The sequence below is a fragment of the Acanthochromis polyacanthus genome, chromosome 17 (assembly GCF_021347895.1).
Source record: "Acanthochromis polyacanthus isolate Apoly-LR-REF ecotype Palm Island chromosome 17, KAUST_Apoly_ChrSc, whole genome shotgun sequence".
Lineage (NCBI taxonomy): Eukaryota > Metazoa > Chordata > Actinopteri > Pomacentridae > Acanthochromis > Acanthochromis polyacanthus.
The window spans coordinates 36,422,421-36,436,444 of NC_067129.1; the positions used below are offsets into that span (position 1 = coordinate 36,422,421).

The 14,024-nt window shown below is 43.7% G+C and overlaps 1 long non-coding RNA gene across 1 annotated transcript; it reads right to left on the reverse strand.

Annotated features, from left to right (window-relative positions):
• Positions 1–3,354: 3,354 nt before the first annotated feature.
• On the reverse strand, positions 3,355–13,824 carry LOC110969352 (uncharacterized). Its single transcript, XR_007937155.1, has 3 exons — positions 13,514–13,824; positions 13,139–13,247; positions 3,355–3,442 (listed from the first exon to the last, which is right to left on the reverse strand). It is a non-coding gene; the product is annotated as an uncharacterized LOC110969352 (long non-coding RNA).
• Between the last annotated feature and the right edge of the window lie 200 nt (positions 13,825–14,024).

The following is a 14,024-nucleotide window of genomic DNA, read 5'->3' on the forward strand; positions in this document are numbered from 1 at the left end:
ACTGTGTTTCAAGTTTTTCACATTTCGTTCAGAGATACAAACTCTGATATACTAACAAATGCCATTCTATGCCATTCTCAAAAGACCAATCATCCAGCTACATGATGTCTGGATTTGTTCTTGTCCCTGAACTTCCACCCTCCACTAAATCACTTCTCCCCAACCTATAAGTTCAGACAAGATCTCAAGGACTCACGTAAATGATGAGCAAAACGTAGATGGAAAATGTCACAGACATGGACATGGTGATAGAGAGTCTTCTCTATCAGGTCCTGAGGTTCATAGCCTGTCAACTCTGCCACTCTGACTCCAGCACAAAGAGAAGAGAGAACAAGTAAGGGGCTGATTAGAACATCATTATGCATCACAATGTTCAGTTAACAGCAATCCACATATCTGCAACTGCTAACTAACTGACATGGCACACATATTTGAAAATGTACATTTTCAAAACATGCTATCCCATACATGCAAAGGTTAATGTGTAAATTGATAATTTTTGTGACAACCTTTGCTATCTTTTAAACGCGGATTATCAAGACCTCATGATATTATGGCTTTATGTGTCTGTCCACATAGTCAAATGTCTCTCCTACCTCATGTCCAAAAAGATGAGTTTAAAGTCCAGGCTGGCCCGGAACATGAACATGTTGCTGTAGAGTTTAATTTCAGTGATACCACTGGAAGGAAGAGAGTGACCAACTGCCACCAGACCCATAGTCTGATAACAGGATTCATACAATGCCATGTCCACCATGTACTGACGCACTTTTAGATAGCCACTGCAGTGGATGACCTAAAAGAAGACAACATGAAACAAAAAGTCCTAATATTTTCTAAATCAAACTGCATTGTGTTCAACCTAGGAACTACCATTTGTACTCGCAACTGCTGTTGTCTTGTGCAACTAACATCCTGATGCCAAATATCATATACTCTGCTTTTTTAGTTTACACTTAATGTTACTAATTATCTGATGTGTATAGGCTAATACTGGTAAAATTAACATGTTGGTTATTTATTTGATTTGCTGACAGCAAATCAAAACAGGAGCAGAGATGCTGCAATGTATTTGATGGAAAAGGTTCACCCATATATAAGACATCCTAGTTTGTTCATGATTTCAACACTGAAAAGTCTGTTCATGTGTAATGACAATTTTTCTGACTACAGCCACTCATTCATTTATGTTTTCATAGTTTTTCAGCTAGTAACTTTAATGATTTATGAGGTCACATTCTGTAATGTAGCCAAGAGCAAAAATAATGTCACCACTGCAAATTTCCTACTATTAAACAAAAATCTTTCTAATAAAAAAAACTATGACACAACAATATTTTGACTTCAATAAATGGATCAAACTTTAACAGTAAAATAATATTCAGCTGTGAATAAGTTCAAGATTCAATGGTGTAACAAGTGATTTTATTGTAGGGTATAGAGCTCCGGAAGATGACATCACACAATCCCGGCAAGCAACAGTCGAAATCAAAACACCGCCATATTGGCAGGAAGGCACGCTGTTTAAACTACTGCCAGCTAACTCCTAAACGTTCTTCAGCGTCGACATCAGAGATATGGTGGACAGTTGTTGCGGCCCGGGATGACAGAACAGCCGAGGACGAGCAAAGGGGAGAGCATTTTATCGCATTCCCAAAGATCCTGAAAGACGACAGAGGTGGATCACTGCCATAAAACATGCAAGAAGCGAGCAGAAGAAAACGGAGCGGTGGGAACCCACAGGCAACGGATTCCGCTTATGTAGCGACCACTTTGTATCAGATACAGAATCCGTTTCCTAAGCTTTATATCTGATCGCGTAATTTCTCTTACCCCTCAAGGCTTTTATATGCTTTAAGAGATTCACCGGAGTAGGATGAAGGAAAATTTATCAGGTAACTGTAGATGTCAGGGTACCGCAGGTCCGGTAAAAGGTCCGCTCCGACCGCCTCAAGATTCTTAAATAAGATACCGGGGGCATGATATGGATCGGATATGTTTAGTTTGTCCAGTTTGTTTGTATATTTTATAATATCGTCTGATTTAAAATGAAAAGTAAACTCAGACGGCGTAAATTTTCTACCAGCGCCAGAGTTTCCTGCCAACATGGCGGCGTAAACAAACGGAGTCACATGACGTCCGGAGCTCTATAAACTGGGCTTTTGACCTTTCTGCAGAGAAAATAAGCACATGCTGTCATTTGTCATTAGATCCTCTCCAAATGTTGGGAATAATCTCTAATTATAAGTAATTAATAAGGTTGCTACAGTTGTTCCACATGCGGAAATGCATGTCACTTTCTGGCTCTGCAGTTATGTAATAAACACACAGGAAAGACTTGTACAAAAAGCTGCAATAAGCAAACTGAACTTCAGCTTCTGTGCAAAACTCATCATGCATGAGAGAAGACAGATTTTGGAGAGGTCTGTGAGCACCTCCATCAGCTAAAGGCCCAAATTATGTGTTGCACTCTTTGTGTCAGCGGACAGGCCACGCACTTGACTGGCTGCATAGCTGTTGCTGTCTTCTAATTTGAAACACTTCTCTTTTTTAAAATCTAGATGTTAATGGGTACTATAATGCATTAAAACACCCACATAAATTTCTTGTATGTGAAAGCACACTTGTAAAAGTAATTCTAATTCTGATTATGATCATCTAGTGCTACTACCATTTTCACTAACACAAAGTGGTTACATTCACTGACATTTCAATACTAGAGTTTCATTATATGAACTTTGCCACTACATATTAGGTCTGATGTGGGGGTGGTCAATGATACCTAAGGGGTGGCCATGGACCCTTGCTTGTTTGTTCACCACAGCAGTGAATGATGTTGCTGTCATGGGGCCACTGCTGTACTCAGGCCAGCTCAGCTGTAAACAGCAAGAGCTCCTGAGCCCCCAGTCGACAGGTGTCTTACCTGAATGTATAAAAAGCAATGGTCCAGGCACTTTCTCATATTACACATCATGCATAACTTCCCAAAGGTTTTGCGATAGATATGTGATTTCAGATAAGTCAACACTCCAACTTTCTTCAGCTACGCTCTGTATACCTTTCTATTTTAAGTCTGTATTTGCCCTCTCACTTGTTACACTATACAATCACACCACATATGTGCCTGTAATGTTTGTGAAGACCTCTCCTGACTGATGTGAAAGCAACTGTAGTTACTACAAATTGTTTGGTAACTGATTTCCCAAAGGCAGTTAAAATCCACTGAGAACAATATAAATCCAGGAAATTTCCAGCTGTTGTTGCACAAAGTCTTGTCCTAACATCAATAAAATGAGCCTTGAAAGAGAATTGCCAGAGGTAGAAATAAATAAAAATAATACAGTGGTTGTACATACCTTATATCCTCCATGTGTCAGTCCTGCATTTCGTTTGGCAAGAACACACTTCATCCTCAAAAGAAAGGAACGCTCAATTTCATACTCTGTCCAATAAACACATATAAGGCATTAATCACATTATATAGCACATTGTGTTTAAAGAATATGATAACCCAGGGCTGTGGTCACCAGTAACACTTCTTCCTCCATAGTTTTTTTTTAATGGCTTGTTTGTTTTTTACAAACCAGGCCATGTACATGCAGCTTACTTAGCAGGGGTCATAAGAGGGGCCAACAGAGATACTTGGTATGCTTACCCAGTTGCCAGCACTGCCCAGACCCAAATTTACAGAAACATTCCACTGTTCAACACCTCCAACACAGTATATTGTCTTAAATACTGCTTTAATTCTTTCCAAAACCTGTCTGACTGTGTGTAAACATGACTGAAAGAGTCTCCTAACTATTACATGTTTACTCTGTGAACATTCACAGTTTATTGATACAGATGAAGTCTATATTGGTCATCCTCTTGTTAGACGATCAGTCAGAAATGTCTTGAGCACCATGTCAAAAGCCAACCAGAATAATTTCAAGGATTGTGAAACAATGCCCTTTTGCCAACCCTTTAACCTAGTCTGTCCACTAGCCTAACAACATTGTAAATGGTTTACATTTATATAGCACCTTTCTACCTTGGTGGTACTCAAAGCACTTTACAATGTGTTTCTCATTCACTCCTTCACACATTCCCACACTTATGGCGACACAACTTCCATGCTTGTACCTTGGTGCCTGCCTGCCATTGGGAGCAACTTGAGGTTCAGTATTTAGCCCAAGAACATTTTGACGTGCAGAAGGGCCAACCTGGCAGTCAACGGACAACCCGTTCTACCATCTGAGCCACAGTAACTCGATTGTTTTTATAATTTAACAAAGTGGTCAAAATGGTAAAAATCAAAGAAGTATATGCTGAGATCCCACATAACTCTCTGTTAAAAGGCTTTCAGTCATAAATTGTATACCTCCAACCCCAAACTGTCTTTCAATAGGACACTACTATCTCACACTTCACAATCTAATCACAAAAATACATCATCTAAAGCTTAGGTTAAACTCATGATCAGAGATAGATGTACTTGTAAAGACTGTTACAACATCTTACATTCTACAGAGAGCAACACAATATGGCATGACTGTTGCACTGATGGACAGTGGTGGATCTAAGTAAAAGTACTGATACAGTAATGTTGTTTTGAGTTATTGGACTTTCTCTCTAATATTTGATTTTGGTGAGATATTGAATCGTTTCAGAATCAGAGTCAGCTTTTTTGGCCAAATATGTGAACACATAAAAGATATTTGACTCAATGGCAGGAGCAGTGATTGTTTATCTACCACACACAACTATAGGTATGTGTAAAAGAGCATGTTTGAAATGATCATAGTTTTTACAGTGCTCTGAAAAAGTATTTGCACCCCTACAGATATCTTCTTCTTATTTTCCTTTTGGCTTTCCACTTCAGGGGTCACCACAGTGAATCATCTGCTTTCATCTAACGTTATCCTCTGCATCCTCTTCTGTCACACCAACTAACTTCATGCCCTCTTTCATTGTATCCATAAACTTCCACTTTGATCTTCCTCATGAACTCCTGCCTGACAGTTCAAAAGTCAGCATTGTTCTACCAATATATTCACTATCCTTTCACTGTGCATGTCCAAACCATCTCAGTCTATCCTCTCTGACTTTATCTCCAAAACATCTAACATGTGCTGTCCCTCTGTACTCACGCCTGATCCTATCCAACCTGGTCACTCCCAAGGAGAACTTCAACATTTTAATCTCTGCTACCTCCAGCTCGGCCTCCTGTCCTTTCCTCAGCGTCTCTGTCTCTAAACTACAGTGCTCAAAAAAATTAAAGGAACACTTTTTAATCTAAGTACTGCATCAAGTCAGTCAAACATGTGGAATACTGATCTGGTCAAGTAAGTAACAGAGGAGGTTTTTAGTCAGTTTCAACTGCTTTGGTGTTCATGAAATTAACAACAGGTGCACTAGAGGGGTAACAATGAGACAACCCCCAAAACAGGAATGAGTTTACAGGTGAAGGCCACTGACATTTTTTTCCTTCCTAATGTTTTAAGACTGTTTTTCACTAGTTTTGCATTTGGCTAGGGTAAGTGTCACTCCTGGTAGCATGAGGCGATACCTGGACCCTACAGAGGTTGAAGAGGCAGTCCAACTTCTCCAGGATGGCATATCAATGCATGCCATTGCCAGAAGGTTTGCTGTGTCTCCCAAGCACAGTCTCAACAGCATGCAGGAGATTCCAGGAGACAGGCAGTTAGTCTGGGAGAGCTTGACAGGGCTGTTGAAGGTCCTCAACCCATCAGGAGGACAGGTATCTGCTCCTTTGTGCAAGGAGGACCAGGATGAGCACTGCAATAGCTCTACAAAATGACCTCCAGCAGACCACTGGTGTGAATATCTCTGATCAAACAATCAGAAAGAGATGTAATGAGAGTGGTCGGAGGGCCAACCGTCCTCTCGTGGGCCCTGTGCTTGCTGATGGGCACTGTGGAGCTCGGTTGGCATTTGCCATAGAACACAGGAATTGGCAGGTCCACCACTGGTGCCCTGTGCTTTTCACAGGTGAGAGCAGATTCACCCTGAGCACATGTGACAGACATGAAAGGGTCTGGAGAACCCGTGGAGAACATTATGCTGCCTGTAACATTGTTCAGCATGACCGTTTTGGTGGTGGGTCAGTGATTGTCTGGGGAGGCATATCCATGGAAGGATGCACAGACCTCTACAGGCTGGACAATGGCATTCTAACTGCCATTAGGTGTCAGGATGAAACGCTTGGACCCACTGTCAGACCCTACATTGGTGCAGTGGTCCTGGATTCCTTCTGATGCACGACAATGCCCAGTCTTATGTGATAAGAGAACTCATGCAGTTCCTCGAGGATGAAGGAATTGATGCCATTAGCTGGCCCCCATGCTCACCTGACCTGAATCCAATACAACACCTTTGGAACATTATGTTTTGTTCCATCAGACACCATCAGGTTGCTCCTCAGAATGTCCAGGAGCTCGGTGATGCCTTGGTCCTTTTCTGGGAGGAGATATCCCAGGACACCATCCGTCGTCTCATTCAGAGCTTGTCCCGACATTGTCAGTCATGCATACAAGCACATGGAGGCCATACAAACTACTGAATACCATTTTGAGGTGCTGCCAAGGAATTTCAGAAAGATGGACCAGCCTGCCACATCAGTTTTTCACTTTGATTTTGAGGTGTCTTGAATTTAGCCCTCCTGGGGGTTGATAATTTTCATTTCCATCAAACAGTGTGGCATCTTTTCATTCCTAGCACATTATCCAGTCCATATCAATGTAAATATCCAGTTTGTTTTTTCCCCACATTGAAATAATGATATGTTTTCAAAGTGTTCCTTTAATTTTTTTGAGCATTGTATATAGCATCACTGGTCTCACCCCCGTTTGTAAATTTTTCCTTTATCACACATCATACCTGACACTTTTCTACACCCATTTCAACCTCCCTGAAAACCACATGATACTCTTCCTATTTCAGCTTCTACAATTTCGTCCTCTGGTGGTCATCCCACACACCTATGCACACATCCTATGCTGTCTGACTACACTGTCACCTATCACTACTCTGCAGTTACTGATCTCCTTCAGATTGCATCATCTATACAAGCTAGTCTATCTGTGTGCTCCAACCTCAGCTCTTATGAGTCATGGTATGTTCCTGCCCCTTCGGTAAGAAGGTATTCACTACAGCCATTTCCATCTTTTTGCAGTCTGCCACCATCTGTCCTTTTGTACTCCTGTCCTGGATACCAAACCTGTCCCCCACTTCCTTGTCACCTCTCTTGCCTGCCACTGAAAGTCTGCACCAATTACCACTCTCTCACGACTGGAGATACTCTGATTTGGTTTTACATCAGATGTCCTTCCTCACACAACCCTCTCTATTTATGCAGGCTTGGGACTGGTGTAACAATCCAGATGAACCCCCCAGTCAAAGTGTACCTGGGCATAAACTGGCCTAGGCCAAAGTGTATTCAGGAGTATACTCTGACCTAGGCCAGTTTATACCCCGGTTTATACCTTGGCCTCTGCCAGTTTATACCTGTTGAAACATAAAGATTAAACACGTTAAACTCTGAATTGTTAAGTTATTTAGGGTTTTCTGATAAAGAGGTAGGCTCAGCAAGCAAATCATTATGAAAGAACATAGCTAGAATGTCCATCCATCCATCCATTTTCCTCCGCTTATCCGGGGCCGGGTCGCGGGGGCAGCAGGCGAAGCAGGTCGTTCCAGACGTCCCTCCCCCTGGCGACGCTTTCCAGCTCTTCCTGGGGGATCCCGAGGCGTTCCCAGGCCAGACGAGATATATAATCTCTCCAGCGAGTTCTGGGTCTGCCCCGGGGTCTCCTCCCAGACGGACGTGCTCGGAAAACCTCCAAAGGAAGTCTCCCTGGAGGCATCCGAATCAGGTGGCCAAACCACCTCAACTGGCTCCTTTCGATGCGAAGGAGCAGCGGCTCTACTCTGAGCTCCCTCCGTATGTCTGAGCCCCTCACCCTATCTCTAAGGCTGAGCCCAGCCACCCTACGGAGGAAGCTCATTTCGGCCGCTTGTATCCACGATCTTGTTCTTTCCGTCACTACCCAAAGCTCATGACCATAGGTGAGGGTTGGAACGTAGATGGACTGGTAAATCGAGAGCTTCGCCTTACGGCTCAGCTCCCTCTTCACCACGACGGTTCGGTACAACGCCCGCATTACTGCTGACGCCGCACCAATCCGCCTGTCCATCTCTCGCTCCATTTTCCCATCACTCGTGAACAAGATCCCGAGATACTTAAACTCCTTCGCTTGGGGAAGCAACTCCCCCCCAACCCGGAGGAAGCATTCCACCGGTTTCCGGCAGAGAACCATGCCTCGGACTTGGAGGTGCTGATCCACATCCCTGCCGCTTCACACTCGGCTGCAAACCACTCCAGTGTGTGCCGGAGGTCACGGTCTGAGGATGCCAACAAAACCACATCATCCGCAAAAAGCAGAGAAGCGATCCTGAGACTCCCAAACCGAAAACCCTCCCCACCATGACTGCGCCTTGAAATCCTGTCCATGAAAACCACAAACAGGATTGGAGACAAGGGGCAGCCCTGGCGGAGTCCAACACCCACCGAAACGTGCCTGACTTAATGCCGAGTATGCGTACACAGCTCTCACTTTGGTTGTACAGGGACCGAACGGCCCGTAACAACGAGCCTCGGACCCCATACTCCCGCAGTGCCCTCCACAAAGCCCCTCGGGGGACACGGTCGTACGCCTTCTCCAGATCTACAAAACACATGTAGACTGGCAGGTCATACTCCCATGATCCCCTCAGCAGCTCCGCAAGGGTAAAGAGCTGGTCCACTGTTCCACGACCGGGACGGAATCCGCATTGCTCCTCCTGAATCCGAGGTTCGACTATCGGCCGAATCCTCCCTTCCAGCACCCGAGAGTAAACTTTCCCGGGGAGGCTGAGAAGTGTGATACCACGGTAGTTGGCACACACTCTCCGATCCCCCTTTTTAAAAATAGGGACCACCACCCCGGTCTGCCACTCCCCAGGTACTGTACCCGATGCCCACGCGACATTGTATAGACGTGTCAACCAAGACAGTCCAACAATGTCCAGAGCCTTCAGCATCTCAGGGCGAATCTCGTCCACACCTGGCGCCTTGCCACCAAGGAGCTTTTTAACTACCTCGGCGACCTCTGCCACGGATATGGACGCAGATACCCCCGAGTCTTCAGGCTCTGCCTCCTCCATAGAGGACGTGTTTACCGGGTTCAGGAGTTCCTCGAAGTGCTCTTTCCACCGCCCGACGATATCCCCAGTATGGGTCAGCAGTTCTCCACCCCGACCATACACAGCCTGAGCGAAGCCCTGCCTCCCCTTCCTGAGGCGTCGAATGGTTTGCCAGAACTTCCCCGAGGTCGACCGAAAGTCCTTCTCCATGGCCTCCCCGAACTCCTCTCACACCCGAGTTTTAGCTTCCACAACTGCCGCAGCTGCCGCCCTTTTGGCCAGCCGGTACCTGTCAGCTGCTTCAGGAGACCCCTGAGCCAACCAGGCTCGAAAAGTCTCCTTTTTCAGCCTGACGGCCTCCCTCACCGCTGGTGTCCACCAGCGGGTCCTTGGATTGCCACCGCGACAGGCACCAGTGACCTTCAGACCACAGCTCCTAACAGCTGCTTCTGCAATGGAGGCTTTGAACATGGACCACTCAGAATCCATGTCCCCAACCTCCCCCGGGATGCAGGAGAAACTCTTCCGGAGGTGGGAGTTGAAAACCCTACGGACAGGGTCCTCCGCCAGACGTTCCCAGTTCACCCGCACTACACGTTTGGGTTTACCAGGTCTGTCCGGCAGTCTTCCCCGCCATCGGATCCAACTCACCACCAGGTGGTGATCAGTTGACAGCTCTGCACCTCTCTTCACCCGAGTGTCCAAGACATACAGCCGCAGGTCTGACGATACGACTATAAAGTCGATCATCGACCTTTGGCCTAAGGTGCTCTGGTACCAAGTACACTTATGAGCAACCTTATGCTCTAACATGGTGTTTGTTATGGCCAAACCATGACTAGCACAGAAGTCCAATAACAAAACACCACTCGGGTTCAGATCGGGCAGGCCATTCCTCCCAATCACCCCCCTCCAGGTTTCTCCATCGTTGCCCACGTGAGCGTTGAAGTCTCCCAGGAGAACTATGGAATCCCCGGGCGGTACCCCTTCCAGGACCCCACCCAGAGACTCCAAGAAGGCCGAATACTCTGAACTGCTGTTCGGCGCATAAGCACAGACAACAGTCAGAGTTTTCTCCCCTGCAACACGAAGTCGCAGAGAGGCGACCCTCTCGTTCTCCGGGGAGAACTCCAACAAAGCGGCGCTCAGCCGGGGGCTTGTGAGTATCCCCACACCCGCCCGGCGCCTCTCACCCTGGGCAACTCCGGAGTAGGAGAGAGTCCGACCCCTCTCCATTCTGATTCTGGTTCCAGAACCCTTGCTGTGCGTGGAGGCGAGCCCAACTATATCTAGCCGGTATCGCTCCACCTCCCGCACCAGCTCAGGTTCCTTCCCCGCCAGTGAGGTGACGTTCCACGTCCCCAGAGCTAGTCTACGCCACCAGGGGGCGGCACGCCCAGGCGCCCGCTCCTGCCTACTGCCCGGTGGGCATAGCACCCAACCCCAACTTCCTGCCCTGTAGGTGGTGGGCCCACTGGCTAGAATGTCCTTGAGCTAAAAAAAATTTTAAAAAGTTTAAAGTATAAATTTAAAAAGTGTAAAGTGTAAGTGTATGACTCTCTTCAGTACAATATCTCTTTGTGTTGTCTTTGATTTATGGTTAAACTAAGATTGACTTGATCTTTGTGTAACAGGCCAGATTTAGCCCCCAGCCAAAGTATACTTTAGCTTAGCCCAATTTGTAACTGAAATAACCTAGCCCAGAATATACCCATTCAGGCTAAAATGTATCCCATGTAATATGAGATTTCATCAATCAAATGAATTTTATCTTAATTTCAGCACAAGTCAATGAAACTAAAACATTTTTGGAAAAATAGGGCTGCACTCTAACTCAGTGGTTAGCACTGTTGCCTTGCAGTTAAAAGATCCCCAGTTCAAATCCCGGCCTGGGCCTGGGATCTTTCTGCATGGAGTATTCTCCTTGTGCATGCGTGGGTTTTCTTCAGGTACTCTGGCTCCTTCCCACAGTCCAAAAACATGCTTGGTGATTCTAAATTGTCTGTAGGTGTGACTGTGAGTGTGATTGTTTGTCTCTATGTGTAGCCCTGTGATAGATTGGTTACCTGTCCAGGTGTCCTCTGCCTTCACCCTAAGTCAGCTGGGATAGACTCCAGTCCCCCAACGACCCTAATGAGGATTAAGCGGTGTATTTTCGGTGTATTTTTGGCAAAATATACTCTAATATAGTATGCTGATGTAATGTTTTATTTATGGAGCACAATTCAAGCCGATCTTAATTTCAGCACAGTACAAAGGAAATATAAACAGATATTGTACTGAAATCAGCTATACGGTAACAACTGAAATGAACAACAGCCAGTGTTGGTCTTCTTTGATAATGCACTGTTTACAGCATAATTTTATCTTAGCATGCAATTAAGTTTTCCTTTGATTTGAACTTTTATATTTGTAATTAGCTGAAGGACATTCTAATTATTGTCTTTCATAATGATATTACTTGTAAAAAAAAAAAAATCTAAATAATTTTACAATTAACTGGCCTAGGCCACAGTATAACCTGGGGTATATTTGACATAGGCCACTTTCTACCCAGGTATACTTTTGCCGAGCAGTTCATCTGGCCTGTTACACCAGCATATAGAGGACGCTAGCTTGTGCCTCCTTGAGGCTGCATTCCCTACAGATATCACCCATGTTTCATAGCATCTTGTATTCTAATACAAGACAAAGATGACCCAACAAAGTCATTGACATTTATCGAACTGAAAAAGGTTACAAAGCAATTGCTAAGGCTCTTAGACTCCAGCGAACCACAGTAAGGCCATTATCTATAAATGGAGAAACTTGGAACAGTGGTGAACCTTCCCAGGAAGTGAAAGAATTTCTCCAAGAGCACGTTAGCATCTCATCCAGAAGGTCACAAAAGAACCCAGACAAACATCAAAAGAACTGTATGCCTCACTTGCATAATTAAGGTCAGTGTACATGATTCCACAATAAGGAAGACACTGCTCAAAATTGGCATCCATGGGGAGTTGCAAGGTACAAACCACCCCTGACCAAAACAAATGTAAAGGCTTGTGTGGCATTTGCAAAAAATCAAAAATAAATAAATAAATCAAGATGAAATGACCTTTGGGATAATATCCTGTGGACTGAGGAGTCAAAGTTGGAACATTTTGAAAGACAGGTCCTACTACATATGGTGTAAAACTAATATTGTATTCTTCAAGTCAAAGTTTGGACTTTAATCCGACTGAGCTGCTGTGGCAAAAGCTTAAAAGGAAAGTTCATGATTGAAAGCCATTTAATTTCGCCAAATTTAAACAATTCTGTGGAGAACAGTAGGTCAGAATTCCTCTATGGCAATATAAATGACTGACTACAGGTTATCACCATCATTTAAGCGCAGTTGTTGCAGCCAAGAGTGGCCAAACCAATTACTAGTTTTAGGGGTGCAATTACTTTTTCATGAGGTGATAGAAATTTTCAATAAATCTTTAATAAATCATCATTTAAAAATGGTATTTTGTGTTTTGTGTGCTACCTCTGACTAATATTAAATGCATATCAATATTAGTTTGATGATCTGTAACATTTAAATATGATAAATATGTAAAAACAGAAGACATCAGGAAATTCCAAATGCTTTTTCACAGCACTCTATTATAAAGTGAAACCACATGAGAAGTTTACAGAGAAAAATATCTATTATTGTGGAGTTCTGAACAACACATAGACAGATGTAATGTGAGTCTGACTGCACACTGCTTTTTATAAGGTGCGAGAAATCAGGGCGTTACTGGGAAAGTGGATTATTTGCTACTTTTCTGCTATATATATTAGAGAGAGAGAGAGAGAGAGAGAGAGAGAGAGAGAATGAGAGAGATCCCAACAGGATCATCGTGGTACACTTCAAGAATAACACATTTAATACCTCTCATTCAGAATTCAATCTAGAAACCAGGGACTGGCAGCCTTTAAGTACCTGGAGAGAAGTGATGGTGCTGGGGTTGCTGAAGACCTAGAATTGCTGTCATTTCATCATGGTCCGATGGGTGGATGTACTCAAATACGCTGTTTCCTGTCAGCTCCACCTGCAGCTCACACATTTCCAGCATGTGGTCATGAATATGTTTTAATGTATTACGCAACTAACCAATAAAATGCAAGACAAAAATTGAAGTGTATTTAATCCAAAGTTTAAAAAAAGAGCCACATGCCAAATATTCTGCAGTCTTTGTAATTGTTTAATTTGATTGTACATGTTTTAATTTGTGTTTATGCCTCCAAATTGTTAGCTTAACTGATTAATGTCCATAGTATATCAAATCAGAAAGATTGCTAAAGTGAAGAGTCTCACCTGTGACAGGCCAAGGTGGACTGATGCTGTTTCAGAAATGTACATGATTTTACCGTCAGAGGCAACAACAAACACAAAGCCATCCAGAGTCTGAGGGAGCACAGTAACAAAGTAGACAGAAGTTAGTAAAGTTAATGATTTTTAGTTTTTTAAAGTTATGTGACCAGGAGGTGTAAAAACATATGCTACCATAGAGTTTAAAGCTGCCTCGTACAATTTTGTTCTTATACAGACATTTAGACATTTGTTTGGTCCTTTCAGTTTGTACTATTTATTAGAAAAGATATCTGTGCCATAAACACTATAACCTTTTCACTTTTTATTTAATTGCATAATTAAGTGTATAATAACAAGAGTTCCTTGTTTACTCTTGAATGCAGTGAGCAGTCTCTTCTTTCTGCTTTTGATGCGTTTGGCATCTGGCTATTTTGTTTAAATCCAGTATAAAGTTTATTTTTAAAAATTATTTTTTTCTGTGATAATTAAAAATAATATCATACTAAAAATAGTA